A 16,780-nucleotide genomic window follows, 5' to 3' on the forward strand; every position below is an offset into this window, starting at 1 on the left:
AAGTGCAGAGCACAATATCAAATACAGGCGGGTCTAGGGAGATGGCAGTTTCACAGATACAATCAATCAGATAAAACCCCAAAATTGTTCTTTTCAATTAAATTTCAGATCATGTTCATCTGGCAACTTTCATTTTTTACTTACAAACAAAGTATGTAGCTGCTGTTAAATAATGGTAAGGAATGGTACTGCACACTACATCACTATGTTCAGTCACTTTGTGTTTTCATGTGCATATAATGATGGATGTGTTGTTGTATGCAACCGTCAGCACACATAGTGGTGCAGTAAACTCCGTCACAGGTGAGCAGCTTGATCCGTCTTGACCGTTTACCTGAACACAAGTAATCACTGCTTGTAATTCCCATCATCCAAAGTATGCATGTCAGCCGTGCTGCCTCAGGATGTATAGCAGCTGCTATGGGTTAGTAACACTTTTAACAATCCCTAGGCAAAGGCAGCACATCAGCTAGTTGTAGGGTTTTCTTTCCATCACAATACCTTTTCCAAATCCACTAAGTACATAATCAAAAACTGTAGGATGTTTAAGCATTAGGACAGCATACTATACATATCCATGATTCACTTTAGTTTCGGTTAGTTGTGTTTTATGATATAAATCACAATTATATTGCTTAAATGTCATTTTATTAATATGTTTGAAACATATTCAAAGAAATAATAAAGCATTATGCATTTCTGCTGGTATTTAGAGTGTTTTCATTCCACACCATCATAGTGAAAGTGCAATGAGTAAGCATTACCATACTTGGCAGAGGTAGAAAAGCAAGATGCAGCCCAATGCCTTGTGAACAATGCACTCCCATACTGATAGCCTTCTTCTTTCCAGTTACTACTGCTAACATTAAGGGAGCAACTGGTTATGGAGCATTCATATCTCTTCACTTGTGCATGGGTTTGACTGGAAGAAACTCGAACCATAAGTGCAAATGTGTGATGAATAGCAGGCAGTCATTATTTTAATACAGGCAATTAACTTCAGTCTCCTTTGGTAAACTGGATTGCACATGTACGTCCATGACCAACGATATATAGAACACTGCAGGGCCAACTGGTCCAGCCCATCAACCAGAAGCAGGCTTGCAACTCTTGGCAAAAAGTCAATCTCACATGCTATAAAAGACAATACTATTCTAGTTAAGTAAATACCTTAGGCATAGTATAGAAAATTGAAAATAAAATGCCAAATGAGTCAGCACTAATGTGTGTGCCATTAAATAGGCTAGTTCCCCATCTAGGGCTGAGCCCAGTGGTGAAATACATAGAATTATTTTTTTCTTGTCTACATAATGCTAGTGAAAGTATGTGAAATAATATAAATATTGAGATGGTTTAAAGGCATGACAAAATAAGGTAGGATTTTTTATATTTGGTTTTCTCCAGTTGTGCACTAAATCTCAATTTATCCTGAAGACACAGTCATCTTTCTTCAAATACATTTTCAATATGTTAATGACTCAACTGCCTAGCAGTACTTTAGTAATCCAACTCTTATTAAAACTCTGCAGATGAAAAATGGCTGGAATTACTATATATTACATATTTCAACCCAAATAAATATTTTTTGCAATGCTGTCTGGTATGACAAGCAAGCTGTTTTCAGTATGATGCCTGGAATAGAAAGTAATATAAAAAAGCTTTGCTGAGGATAAGATGTCATACTGAATCGCTCAGCCTTATTGCAATAATATATGGAGTTTGTTATTTGTGATGAATGAAGAGATTTATATGACAATAAGTGAGGCTCTATTAGCTTCTTCATATGAATTCCAAATAAAATCCAGCTTCATTTCAAATGAAAAATCATTACCAGGAATGAAACTTTAAATGATCTCTTTTGCATCTTTCTCTTTTTTAATCATTTGCAGATACAGTAAAATTAAACGACTTTCCACTAAAGTATACAGGAAATGAATAGTGAGAAAGTGTCTGGGTCTAGCTGTAAAAGTTACTGAATCTTTAAGAGAATCCATACTACTACTAATAATGTATTATTATCCATCCATCCATTATCCAACCCACTATATCCTAACTACAGGGTCACAGGGGTCTGCTGCAGCCAATCCCAGCCAACACAGGCCACAAAGCAGGAAACAAACCCCGGGCAGGGCGCCAGCCCATTGAAGTGTATTATTATTATTATTATTATTATTATTACTAGACTTGCCTGGCTTTCCAGTAATTATGTAAAATTTTCTTTCTTCTAACTTGCTTATCTAATTCTTGGGGGCCATCCTATCCTGGCAAGATTATGTTCAAAACAGGAACCATCAAAGAATCCACTCACACAGAGTACTTGTTCATATGCCTAACAGGTTCTGGTTCTTGTTTTACCTTCTCAGCTGCACTGATCTTACTACCTACAGTATTAGAGGGTAGATGTGATCAGTTCTTAACAAAAATTCATGCAATTGTAAGTTTGAGTAAATTTATTGAATGATTTAAGTGAGAAGTCAAGCAAAAATGATACCTTTTATTGGCTAACTAAAAAGATTACATTCATAATGGCTAACACGGTAAAACACCCAAGTACTACAGACATTGAAAGATTTAACAAGTACAGACTAAAATAAATAAATAAATGGAAAATTTAAAATAAAAGAGAAAACTACTCACTAATTGAATATATTTTGTCAACAGTTTTTAGGCCAACTCTATCTGTTTCTATACACAATAACTTATACCTTTGCATATTCAGATACATAGCACTGCCTACTTTGATATCTGATTACGCAATGAGTTTGACATGAAATATTTAATACAGAATTTTTGACATACATTGTAACCCACAGTTGGTACATTTTAAAATCTAAAATAAATCTAAAGTACATAAAAACATGTAATTAGTGATATACAAAGCCTGAGCCTATTTTGGCAGCAAGTCTCTGCATTAGTTCCATAGCACACTTAAGCATACAACACTTCTTTAGTATAGGGAAAAAAATAAATAAAATACAATTACTGTTGACACATCGTGCCAAAGCAAATAACTTTCTGTTAGCTCCTTAAGTGTACTTGTAAAAACAACAACACCTTCAGCAGAGAACAGCTGTAAACTAATACTGTTTTTAGACCATTGTGTGGTTTCTTTATTTACTATGAGGTTTTATCTTGCTAACTAACTCATACTGTACACCAAGAACAATAATGGCCAGGGCGTAGTGGCATTACAACATGGGCTTTACCATGATCCTTGGTATGGCCCCATAAAATAAATTTTTCTCCATAGAGAAAAGAATGTGGACTGATGTGAACTTGCCAAACTAGCTCCCTTTGGACTTTGAAAGCATTATTCTCAATTAGTTTTAACATCTGTTAAATGTTAATTGTTAATGCCTTTGCATTTTTAATCCCTGTGAATTTTTTTGCCGCCATACACTCCAGTTTTAATGCCACATCCAAACAAGCAGACAACTCTAAATTGGTCTTCTGTGCAGGAGTATGCTCCATTATAGACTTGAGCCATTTCAATGTTGGTACCAGCTGAGTCATTGTCTTCCAATAACTCCAAAATAACTGGATAGCTTGAATCAGTGTAAACAATTTGTTTGGCCAATACTGTATACATAATTGCATTTTATCAGGAGCAATTTTATACCTTTTTTTATTATAACTTTTGTTTTCTGAGTTATGCATTTAGCACTTTTTCAAAATTTAATTATTTAATGTAATTCTTTCCCATACTGTCACCTGCTTATTACTAAATAGGGATCACTAATTAAACTTGTATTTTGAACAGTACCAATGTTGTTTTGTTGTTTCAATTTGGCAAAAATCAGAGAGCAAGTTGAATGTCTTCAGCACATGAAATAATAAAATAGTAAATATTTTTCCTTACATTAAATAGTGATCTTTTAGGAATGGCAACAGTTCTGAATTTTATTCGCTATTATCCTACTGTGATAATGCTCCCAAAATAGTGCTGCTAATTTGCCAGTGCTTTATTAACATGAACTGAGCAGCTTAAATTTGGTTTCTACTTCCTAACCTGCAAATCTGTGTGTTTCTATGGGAACACATTCTCCCTTAACTTTTCCACCTTTATGCCACTCAAGTGTCCCTGTAAGATATAGGCTTTATTCAGAGATTTCTTTATCTTAATTTGAGAATGGCTTTATGTCTCCCAGAAAACCAACTCTAAATTTGAGACTAGCAGAAGGTTTTATGGTGTAGTATTGCCAACTCATTTATGGCTCAGCAGTTTCAGTGACCCTTTCATTTCAAGCCCATTTGAGACTTAACAGTGAAAGCAATTTGGTTAGCTTTACAGGATCTGTGATATTTTGAAAGTAATTTAACAGAAGTCACAACTGAAGATTTGGAATCTTGCTAGAATTTCAGCAACAAAATAAAAACTGCTCTGAAAATATTCTGGCATATGGATAAATGTGTATTGATACAAATATCATTTGTCTAAATAAAAATAGTTTATTGCAGAGGTTCCCAAAATTTTCGAAGCTGAGACCCCACACCACCACCAGCACTACCACAATGCTGTACCAAGTCCATTACAAGTATTAATATTTGCCTCCTGTTTCCTGAAAGTTGTTGACAGTTCTTTGAGTTTGCTCATGTTCAGGAAGGGGTTGCTGTCCTGACAATGCTGTTTCAGGTGGCTTACACGGACAATTTTTACCTTATAACAACTGCAGATGATCAGTTTTTGCTTTGGGTACAAATGCTGCCAAACCACTTTGGGGGATTAGGTGGTCAAACTAGCTCCGGTGGTCTACTTTGTACAGCTTCAGCACACAATATGCTTGGCAGCATATACTCTACTGTATTAATAAAGCCAAAGGTATAGTAAATCCATCACCTTTATATAAAAGGCTGCTAATGAGGTTAAAGTCAACATTGCAAATATCCAGAGATATATAACACAGTGGCATAGCTAGGGGAGGGCGGAGGGGGCGGTCCACCCTGGGCGGCACATTTTTGGGTGCGGCATCATTGGCCAAAAGGCTCAGTACAATTTGTGTGTAACCAGCAGAGTTTGGAAAAATATCACTCATAAATGAAAAAAGCAGAATGTTGTACCGTGTTAGCCATAGATTGATACAGGAGAAAGTAGGGTGAAATTACACTTTTTATTGGCTAACTAAATCGATTACAAATGCAAGCTTTCGAGGCAGCAAAGACCCCTTCATCAGGCAAGATGTAACCTTGCCTGATGAATGAAAAAAGTAAAATTCTTTGACTTTATCCACAAATACTTCAAAAATAATTTTCAGGCTGTCCTTCTGTGACAGCATTAAACACAGCAGTTGAAATTTATGAGGCAACAACAAAAATAAACATTACACCGATAATTTTTAGGAAGATAAGCAACTAATTTACAATTTATAATTTCGTTTCGTTATCTGTCTGAATGTGTTCTTGCTCTGTGCAGAAAACATCTCCACCTATCACTTGTACACTACTCAGGTTCTGGTTTTCGCAGTGTAATTATATTAAACTAATAATCAGAACATGGCTTATCAGTGCATCTATACTATATGCTTGTCCATTTAATGCTTATAAATAATTCTATAAAAAAAATTATTGCTGTTTCTCTATATATTGTGATAGACGGCTGGGGACTTTGCCCGGGCCAGGACACCCCCTTTTGAGGAGAGGACTGGGGAAGTGGACATATCACTAGCAGTACCTCCCCCGGGACATGAGAGGGCAGTCCCCCTGGTTTACATCGGGGCCATGGTACTGGAGCCACCGCCAGGGGGCACCTGCACAGCTCTGGAGCCGTGGTCTACAGTACACTTTTTAGCATTTGCTCCTAGACCATTTCATTGATTGACTGTTTGACTCATTTTGCCATTTTAAAGATGACTTAAACCTGTTTTTGGAAGTCAGTTTTTTAAGTGCTAGTGTTGCTGCTTATTTGAGAGGGGGGTTATATATACTCTCTCTTTCTCACACTTCTTTAAAGTTGGATTCTGAATAAGGTTGGTGGGGGTCACTGGTATTTGTGGTCTGGTTTAATATAATGTTATTTGTTCTGGTTTGTGTGAGAAATTCTTAAAGTGCATGTGCTCATCATAATTATACAGGTTCTCTGTTGCAACAGCCATCTAACAGACAATCAATGAATGTTTCTGAAGACAAATTTATTACTATGCTATATTTTTATAAACAACATTTTTCATATGCAGTATTGTTATTGTTTCGAGTATTACTGTTATATTTTCTTCTTAGACTATGTGACTGTTGCTGATTGTCTTGCCAAAGTGATTTTTTATGAGTCAGATACTAATTCTTGGAAATCATTCTCTTGATCTGGTAACTCTTTATATTTTGTGTATGTATTTTCACTTGTAATAATTTCGTTCCATTTGGATCAATAGTGTGTTAAAGAAAAAATGCAATTAAGAAAAATTAGCACCACTTTTTACTGTTTAAATGGCTATGAAAAATCAATTATTTTGCCCTTTAATTAGCTTACAGAGACATCACAGCAATTCACAGACTTTCTTTAACCAACAAATACGTTACATATGCTCTGTCTGTTACAGTATATGTTACATATATATTGTAGTTTCACATCAGTGTTAGAATGATTGAAATGTCTGGAGATCAACCTAGTTAACGTATAATATAACTTATTTCATATATTTTATATGTGCCAAGCTTTTGCTAGATTGAAAAAATTATTTGACTACTGTAGATGTAACACACACATATTTTTCACTGCTCTGGATTCACTCTAAATTGCTAAAATGATACAAGAGAAAATCAAACTGTGGCTTTGGTTGCAGAATTAAACTGAAATTTTACCTGGCAAGAGAAACACTCTAAAACAAAATGTGTAAGTTGTTAAGCTACCCGCTATTAGCTTTGACTTGTGAAAAGCTGAAGAAATCTTTGCAAACTCTGTCAAATGATATTTTAAACTCTACGCTCTAGAGCTGCTAATGTTAAACTGGAACATATTTGACACAAAAATACATAAAGGCATATTTTAAATGGTACTGGCAAGAATTAAGACCACATTTTGAGAAAGAGAGTGTCATTTTGGTGAAGGTTCAAATAAATAGTCATGCATAATGTTTTTGAGTACAGAGAAAAAGCAAGAAGAAGTCTAAATGTACTAAAGTATAGCATCTCCTATTAAACATTAGTAATTGTCAATGAAATGTTGCCAAAACAATACTTTTAATTAAGCACGAGAAATAATGCATTATATTAAAGTAAAAAATACTTTATTTATTTTATCAAGTAATATTTGTCATCTTTCTTCATTGCTGGTGACATTCTTAGGACAACTGTAACCATTTCACAGGATCTTGGTGGACTTTCCAGATCACATTGGTTATGAAAAAAATATTTTTTTTTTCTCCAGCCTTTGGAGTTTTTTTGTTTTTTCTGTCCACCCTGGCCATCAGACCTTACTTATTCTATGTTAATTAATGTTGACTTATGTTTATTTTTTATTGTGTCTTCTATTTCTCTATTCATTTTGTAAAGCACTTTGAGCTACATTTTTTTGTATGAATATGTGCTATATATGAGGCTGCATATCTAGTATACTATATTTGAGATACACTTTAAAACAAATCATATTTTTCTACTGCATTCTAAAGATAACAGTGTGAATGGTATACACCTGTTTATTAAAAATATCTGTCAGCGTATATCATATAGTATGAACATTGTCTGTTAATGGATTACAGAAAGAATAAAATGTCTCAGAACATGCAGTGTAATTACTGACAAATGGTGCTTTCTGAGTAACATACATATATAAAGTTTTTAAATTTATCAAATCCATAACTTCATTTGTGTTCCAGAAATACTTTCATTACCATAAGCTTTTTGATGAATGCACAAAGCTATTTACAGGGAATAAATAAGCTCTTATCCAAAGTAGCCTGAAACCACAAAATTTTGGAAAACTCTTACAATACATCTAGCATTAATGGAAGTGTTGAATATGGATCAATAATTTCAGCACCATATCAGTTATAGAAAAAAAATGATCTGCATAAAGAAATATTTGCTCAGATCGAGCACTTACAATTCCTGGAGTCCTTTTTGCTTATATAGATTGGTGTCAAACTTCATGACGATAAAAAATAAAATCTGTGTCTGGTTCAATGTTCTATAATAAAATCCCCCAGAATTACATTATTTATACAACTGAGGCTTCTGGGATAGGATGAAATAGACTGAACCATGCACATATATTGGGCCCAAACCATTTTGCATAATGTGCTGAATAAGTAACTCTGTTCTAATCTGTCAAAACCTTTTTTTTCTGTACATAAAAACTACAAAGTCTGAGGAAGCTCTGAGATATACATTAGTAGTATAGGAGCGTCACTATTATACATCATCAGATTTTGACAGGTGTATGTCCCGCCCCCCTGGCATTTCCGGTACCCACCATATGCCCCCTAGTTAATGGTCATTTCCCCCCGCGGTCTGATCTCTGCCTGTTGTTGGGTGCGCTGTTTGACCGGCATCGGACCTTTTGTCAGTCGTGCGCAAGGAAAATGGTCGGCCGATCTTAGCCTTGATGCTAAAACTGGGGGCTGATCATCTTTGTGATCCGAGACGGACCTTTGGGAGCCTGTAAGGTGTCATAAAGGTAAGTCATCAATGGGGCGAGCAGACATCCTGCTCCTATCTGCTTGCAGCGCTCGGGGGTGTGTACAGAGAGTACAGAGAGCGTGATTGACAGATCCCGGCGAGAGGATGTACAAGAAAACTTTAGAGAGAATCTATGACACACCCAAGGAACCTGGCAGTACAGCCCAAAACACCCCTTGAGCATCCCGTTACCTCACCCACCTTGTAAAACCATGCCCTTTATAAAGCAAGGCATATGCCCAAGTGTTTAAAACAATAACTTTCAGAGTGGATGTACAAGGAAAGGTTTAAGAGGAATCTAGGACACATCCAGGGAAAAAAAAAACCTGGCAGTGCGTCCCAAACACACCCATGGGTATAGCGTTACTTTGCCCACCATGTAAAAAACCATGCCCTTTATAAAGCAAGGCATATGGTAGATGCCCAAGTGTTTAAAACAATAACTTTCAGAGTGGATGTACAAGGAAAAAGGTTTTAGAGAGAGTCTATGACACCCCCAAGGAACCTGGCAGTACAGCCCAAAACACCTCTTGAGCATCCGTTACCTTGCCCACCTTGTAAAACCATGCCCTTTATAAAGCAAGGCATATTTCAGATACCAAAAGTGATTTAAAACAACAAGTTTTATTCAATGATTCAAAAAAAGATGCCAAAGTGTCTTAAAACGACAAATTTTATTGAAGCAAAATTCCAAACATAGCAAAATAAGATCTGGTCTTCACTTTGAGTTACAAATTGTTTGCTATACATTAAAATTGTTTAAACTATGACTAAAAGCAGGAGAAACAGCCGTAAAATAATCACACAAGCTTAATTGTATAAAGATTTGCAATTCACTTGAAAAGAAAAAAACACAAGAAAATGTATACATATAGGGTGCATAAATGAAAATTCAAAACCTGGTCCAACAGTGAGTCGGTAATACACCTAAAATAAAAATGTTTAAGCCAGCAAATATACTTTATATATTTATATTTCACTAAATTATGCAAACCTATTTTCTGTTTGGAACAGAGCCGACCACATAAAGCTGGTCTTCACAGGCTGAATCAGTTTTGCATATCCATCAATGGGTCTCTCTCCTGCTCAAATTCAGCTATAACATCATCCACATCAATCTTGATAGCTTTACGAAAACAAGGGAGATTGTACATTTTAACAAAGCACGCACACAGGACACAAATCTATCTTTTCTAGCCCTTTTGAGCATAAATAAGCTATGTCTATATGCAATAATTGGTTATATTACAAAATGTGTCCATCTGGTATGCATTTTTTCTCTTGACATTCCATACATTTTCCACTAAATGTTCAACAGAGCTAAACACATAAGCCCAAATGACTGAGCGACCAATATGGTCATAATGAATCTTTATTAGATATAATAAAAGGAGAAAACCTTCTATAGGTTGCATTACGTGTCACGCTGGGCAGGGACCTGGTTTTCCTTGTTCTAGCTGCCGAGTCTTGGTTCCTCTGACAACAGAAACAAAACACAAACAGTTAGCCGACAGAAAATATAACTCAAACAGATCTTGTTTAGCATGGATAATGCAATTTGCTTAGGTTTCTGTAAATTAATGTTGGTTTTAAAAAAATAACAGTAATGGTGATTAGAGACAAGTTCAAAAGCTGCTGTCCGAATCTTGGACTTTGTTGCATGGTCTTTTGTATAAGTGTTTACTTCAGCAACAAACTGCTTCAGACAGTTTAGTATGAATTTTACTCGGTTTCACAATTCTTAAGCCACACAAGGCTTTAACCAAATAAAACACCGTGTGTATTAATCTTTAAATACTGATCTGTCGACAGATGCTGGAAACACAAGGGTGTATTTCCTCAGGATCACATTCTAGTAAAAGACAAGTGTGCCCATCCTGAGATTCGAACCCAAACGGCATGCTAAACAAGACCCAGTTAATACATCTTACACAGGTGCAGAACACGTAAGCTACAACAGACTTTACATAATGCTTCATTAAAATCAATCCGGCTCTGTGACTGCGATGGCTGACAAGTGTTTGAGAAAATACACAGGTCTTGAGACTTCCGCCTTGAAGTTGAACAATCTTTCACACTGTGCTTAAATACGTCACTGGCCATCGTCACTCTATGGGGGAAAAAAAGAAAAGAAATGTCAAGCAAAAAAACGTGTTGGAATGGATGAGTGAACAATACACTTACAGTATGCACAAACAAGCACAGCTGAGGTTCAAGAGAAACAGAACAATTGTTTCAATGATCAATTACCAGTAGCAAGTAGATTTAGCAGAGATGTCTTATTACTCAAAATTCAATGATGGATATAAAATTTATCCTCACTTGTATCAATGTGCTCTCAAAATATGCTTGGGCTGTGTAAATAAAAGGCCAAGACAGTTTCTCTGGGTTTTAGTTTGATCTTTAGACAGAGTCGAGTTCCTAAAAAGCTACATACAGGCCAAGGCAAAAAAATTTATAACACATTGGTACAAAAACTTCTAAGACAGAACAATATTGTACATTTGTACATTTGTCACGAACAGCGATGTAAAGGCCAGCATAGTAAAACGGTTCAAAAGCACCTTAAAATCCAAAATGTGGAAATATTTTACATATGCCAATACTTTTCGGTATATAGATGTCCCGTCAGGCGTTCTGCAGAGTTATAACCACAGTTTACACACCACGATTAAAACAAGACCTGTAGATGTGACTCCTGAAAATGCCCGAGTGTTTGGAAAACAATCTATGGTAGGGCCGGGCAAAGAAAATCTACTCCGTGCACTTTGAAAATAGGTGATCATGTCCGAGTTTCAAAATTAAAAGTGTATTCGAAAAGGCTATGAGCAGTGGTTTATAGATGAGATATTTATTATCGTTGACTCTTTTAAAATGAATCAAACCTGTCTATAAACTAAGGTTACCCAGGTGATGAAATTAAAGAGAGATTTTATGCAGAAGAGTTACAAAAATAAAGCCCGATGCTAACCAGGTGTATACGCATCCAGAAAATTCTAACCACTCACGGGCAGGCGTGGTAGAAACAAGCATGTGTTGGCAAAATGGCTTGGTTGGGACAAGAAATTTAACAGTTGGGTCAAGACTTCAGAAGTGAAAGACAAGGAGTTGAGAAACCAAGAAAAAATGTCTAAAGTCAGAAGTGCATTTTATATAACACTGCTGAGTAATTCATCGGCCAGAACTTTTCCCAACACAACAGCATCATTAACCATTCAGGTAGCCAAGACAATAAAACAGCCCAGAGACTGGAAAGTGGCACTGGTGGAACTGACTTACCCACAAATGTTCAATTCCATCACCCAGGAAGCACCATTTACACTAATGAATGAGGAAACAAGAGAGTATGAAGTGACAGACCCAGAGACAGGATGTACCAGAAGGTTTCAGAGAGAGAATCTATTACACACCCAAGGAAACTGGCAGTGCAGCCCAAACACACCATGGGCATCCCATTACCTCAGCCACCTTCCAAACCATACCCTTTATAAAGCAAATCATAAAGTAAACACCAAGGTGTCTTAAAAACAATAACTTTATTGTATATTTCAAGGACACACACAGTTTGCATCCTTTACCTCATGATCTAACCCAACCCATCTGTTATAACAGGATACATAAAGGGAGAGAAAAAAGGATATCAAAGTATCTTAAAACAACAAGTTTATTGAAGCAAAATTCCAAACATAGCAATTAACACGTAGTCTTTGCTTTCAGAGTTACACACTGTGTGCTATACATTATATATATTTTTTTACATGTATGAATAAAGCAGGAGAAACAGCAGGAAAATATTCACTGATACATACAGTATATGATGTGGGCATCATAAATGTTTATGTTGGTGTAATGCACTCCTAGACAATAATGTTTTGTACTGTATGTTGCAAACTTCATTGAAAAGATTCCTTGAGCATTCTGTTCATAAATTTGTCAAAAGAGACTTTGGGTAAATTACAGTATGAAACTGCTTAGGAAAATTATACAAACAAGCTTGTGTGAATGAGATCAGTAACCCATTTGAAAAGAAACAAAAACACAATTGTATACAAGTATGAGAACACAATCTAATTGCAAACCAGGTCCAAACCTATCAGTGAACCAATAATACCCCTAAATAAAAGTGTTTAATTCAGCACATGTTTAATATATTTGTATTTCACCAAATTATGCAAGCCTATTTTCTCTGTTTGGAACAGAGCCGACCACTAAAAGATGGTCCTCACAGGCTGAATCAGTTGTGCATAAGCATCAACGGGTATCTCTCCCTGCTCAAACACCGACAGAACATCATCCTGCACCTTTCTCTTGACAGATTTAAGAAAACAGGGGAGATTACACATTTTAGCATAGCACAGACACAGGACACAAGTCTAGCCTTTCTACCCCTTTGGAGCATAAATAAGCTAGGTCTATAAGCCCAAGAACGTTTTTAGACAGGCATAGATCCAAATTACCTGTTTAGATTTCTCTGGTTCATGTTCTACCGACTGGTTATCTTCTATAATGATGACACCGGTCTCTGCTTTAGCGGTATGTTTTGTTGTTGCAGAATCCATGTTTTGCTTCTTTCTAGTAAAAGAAAACAGATAATGGTGTGTCTCGGGGATGGACCAGCAAGCTCCAATGCCACGAGGGACCAGCGAGAACGCTCGACTGGCCAAGCGACACAGGGACACGGGTAAGCTGGGATCGGCAAGATCCGATGCCGCGACGGACCAGCGAGGGCACTCGCCTGTCCAAGCGACACAGGGACTATGGTTAGCGTAGCCAGTTAAAACCTTGCAAAAGTGGTGGACTCAGCCAACCAACTTAAGCTCGGTCAAAGGAATTGTTAGCTGTAAAACAAGCGTTGGTGTCTCCTTTCTGACTTGGACAGCGGTGGACTCAGCCGACCTGCTAGGTCTCTGTCATAAGGAGATGGCTACCAGTGCTTGGTTTTAATCAAAGGAGAGACAGAAAATAAAAGGAGAGGAAAAAAGAAAGAAAGAAAGAAAACACAGCACAACTTACCCAATTCTTATTACTGAGGAGCCCGGGCCTTTGGGTCCAAATATCTGTACTTAAATATGCTTTTGGGCGAGGCTTTTACAACGCTGGGGCCAATCAAAACGTTTTAAGAAAAGATTTTTTAAGATAACCCGCCAACATATTTTTAACCAATCAACAAACACATGCCGCATGTTAAGCTAGCCAATGGAATTACACCATGCTGGTTCGGGCGTGTGCTGAGTGCATCCAGCGCTTCCCAAATTCAGAACCGACAATCAGGATACACACCAGGCAGCTGTGATGTGAATGGTCTCATATGGCTAAAAGGCAATATGGCGCGACTGAATAAATGTGTGAACTGGTCTGTCAATGAAAACGGTGTTAGCATATGAATTTAACAGTAACAGACAAAATCTTTGTAATACTGCACATGCAATGGTGGCGCACTCTAACCCAGGAGATCTGGTTTTGCGATTGGGGACGAGAGCAAAAATAAGACGGATCTATCTATCTATCTATCTATCTATATTATCATGATTAAAATATGAATGTGTGTTATTCTAACATAGCCCCATAAACAATTAGTAAAAAAAAATGGAATGCTTTTCTTGTCATTCTTAATAAACACAATTTAATTTATAATACGCCTAGAAGTTGGTAAGACACGCTAGGGCTAATGGTTTTGTAAATAAATAAAAATCCGTAACGCTTTAATATTTATATATAAGTCATGAATGTGTGTACACGTTTAATTAGTCTTTTCATTCCTGGCATGATTAACTTGTACCTTTAAAAGAAGAAAATGCATTATTTTGGTGCATAGCACCCATTTATTAAGTAACTAGGATATGTTAAGGAAAAAGAAGCAGCGTTGCTACTCTCTGTATTGGCCCGTGGCGCATGTATAGAGCTGTCGCTTTCTAAATCAGCACATCGGGGTTCGCACCTGGACAGTACAATATGACATTGACTCTTAAAATGTGTATGTTATTATGACCTTACATTAGGCCTACGGTGTGTCATTCTTTTATAGACACATAAATGAAAAGGTAAAATGGAATTCTTTTGTCGTTATTCTTAATACGCGCAATTTAATTTATGATAGGCCTAGAAGTTGGTAAGTCACGCTGGGGCAGACGGTCTTGTAAATAAATAAATAAATAAAACCCGGTAACGCGTTAATATTTATGTATATATAGGTCATGATGGTGTGCACGTGTAATTTGACTTTTTATCCCTGGCATGATTAACTTGTGCCTTAAAATAAGAATAAGAAGAAAAAATGAACCAGAGCAGCGCATGCGTGTGTTGTCCGGTGGCGCACCCGTAGAGCTGTCACTTTCTTAAGATAGGGATCTGGGTTCGAGTCCGGGCAGACAACAAAAGTAAAACATTGACTTTTCAAATGTGTATATGATTATGCATTACTGTATGTTATTCTATTATAGCCAAGTAAACTAAGTGGTCAAATGGAATTCTAGCAGGAGTTTGAAATGAGTAATAGATTTTTACTCGAAGGCAGATAGGAAGAGCATGCCAAATTTTAGGGGCCATCACACTGAAAGTTCTGCCACCCATAGTTACAAACCTGTATTTAGCTACGGTGAGTAAATTAGCGTCACGATGATCTTAAATCCTCACCCAGGGTAATCCGAAACACGTTTCTAACGGTTCAAAATCCTTATAAATAATTTTTCTTTACAAAAAGTAACACTCGTCAGGGGGACACTGGAATCTGTTGCTGCTCTTTAAGATGAGGCGAGTGTAGAGGGCCTTGTTGGAACATTCTAGATGTACTCTATTACATAAAATGAAATGATAAAATTCATTGGAATATACGTTTCATCGTCTGTCTATAAGTGATAACGGTGGAACATTCCAGAGGTATTACATATAATAAATGATGCAATTTAATTGTAGCACCTGTTTTACAGTTATGTTTCACCATGTGTCCATAAACGATAACAGCTGATTACGTCATGTTTGGTGGTTATTGGTCTATTATATATAACATGGACGGAATTACACATTAAATATTTTATGCATTTTGCATTATGGAGCATTATGGCTCGCTTCTTAGATTCGGATGAAACTGATGATCACCTTTCCGATTGCCACAGAATTAAGATTTGTATATTATATATTCATGCATAATTAGTGAAAAAAAACTTACTTTGTCCCGGTCTGGAGATTGCTCCCGAAGGGATATAATGCTATTTGTATGTACAAAGTCAATTTTAAAATACCGCCACAATATTTCTTACCAGGATTTTCAGCACGTGAGAAATTGCTTGAATCTCTATTGATGACTGTCTCGCCGAAAAAAGAGCACCATAAAGGAACCCTTACACGTCTTAACGACATTATTAGTATGACAGATCCCAGGTACGAAAACAAAACAAAAACAAAATAAATAAATAAATAAATAAACATTGGTTGTTTAACGAATCCTTTCATTATTAAAACCGATCTGGATGCTGTAAGTATTTGTTCAACCAACAAGCAGTGGGGCCTGTGTTCAGTCCAGGGCCACTGTTCATTGCTTGGAGCTCAATGGACCGCAGCGATAAGACCCTTGCTGGCCAAGGGCCTCACAAATGGGCACACGGTAGAAAAAGAGGATGGGCGTGTGTGATTATTGGGGCCCATCGGCGAGCTGAGTGAACGGATGTACGTGTTAGTATTGTATAACAGCGAATAAGATTGTGTTTGCAACACTTTTATATTGCAAGGTGTGCGCTGGAGAAAAAATATATTACTACGATTTCACGAGTTTATATCCTTAAGTGAAGAAAACCAAAAGATATCCACTTTTGTACATACAAATAGCATTATATCCCCTTCGGGAGCAATCTCCAGACCGGGACAAAGTAAGTTTTTTTCACTAATTATGCATGAATATATAATATACAAATCTTAATTCTGTGGCAATCGGAAAGGTGATCATCAGTTTCATCCGAATCTAAGAAGCGAGCCATAATGCTCCATAATGCAAAATGCATAAAATATTTAATGTGTAATTCCGTCCATGTTATATATAATAGACCAATAACCACCAAACATGACGTAATCAGCTGTTATCGTTTATGGACACATGGTGAAACATAACTGTAAAACAGGTGCTACAATTAAATTGCATCATTTATTATATGTAATACCTCTGGAATGTTCCACCGTTATC

The sequence above is a fragment of the Polypterus senegalus genome, chromosome 11 (genome assembly GCF_016835505.1).
Source record: "Polypterus senegalus isolate Bchr_013 chromosome 11, ASM1683550v1, whole genome shotgun sequence".
NCBI classification, from domain to species: domain Eukaryota; kingdom Metazoa; phylum Chordata; class Cladistia; order Polypteriformes; family Polypteridae; genus Polypterus; species Polypterus senegalus.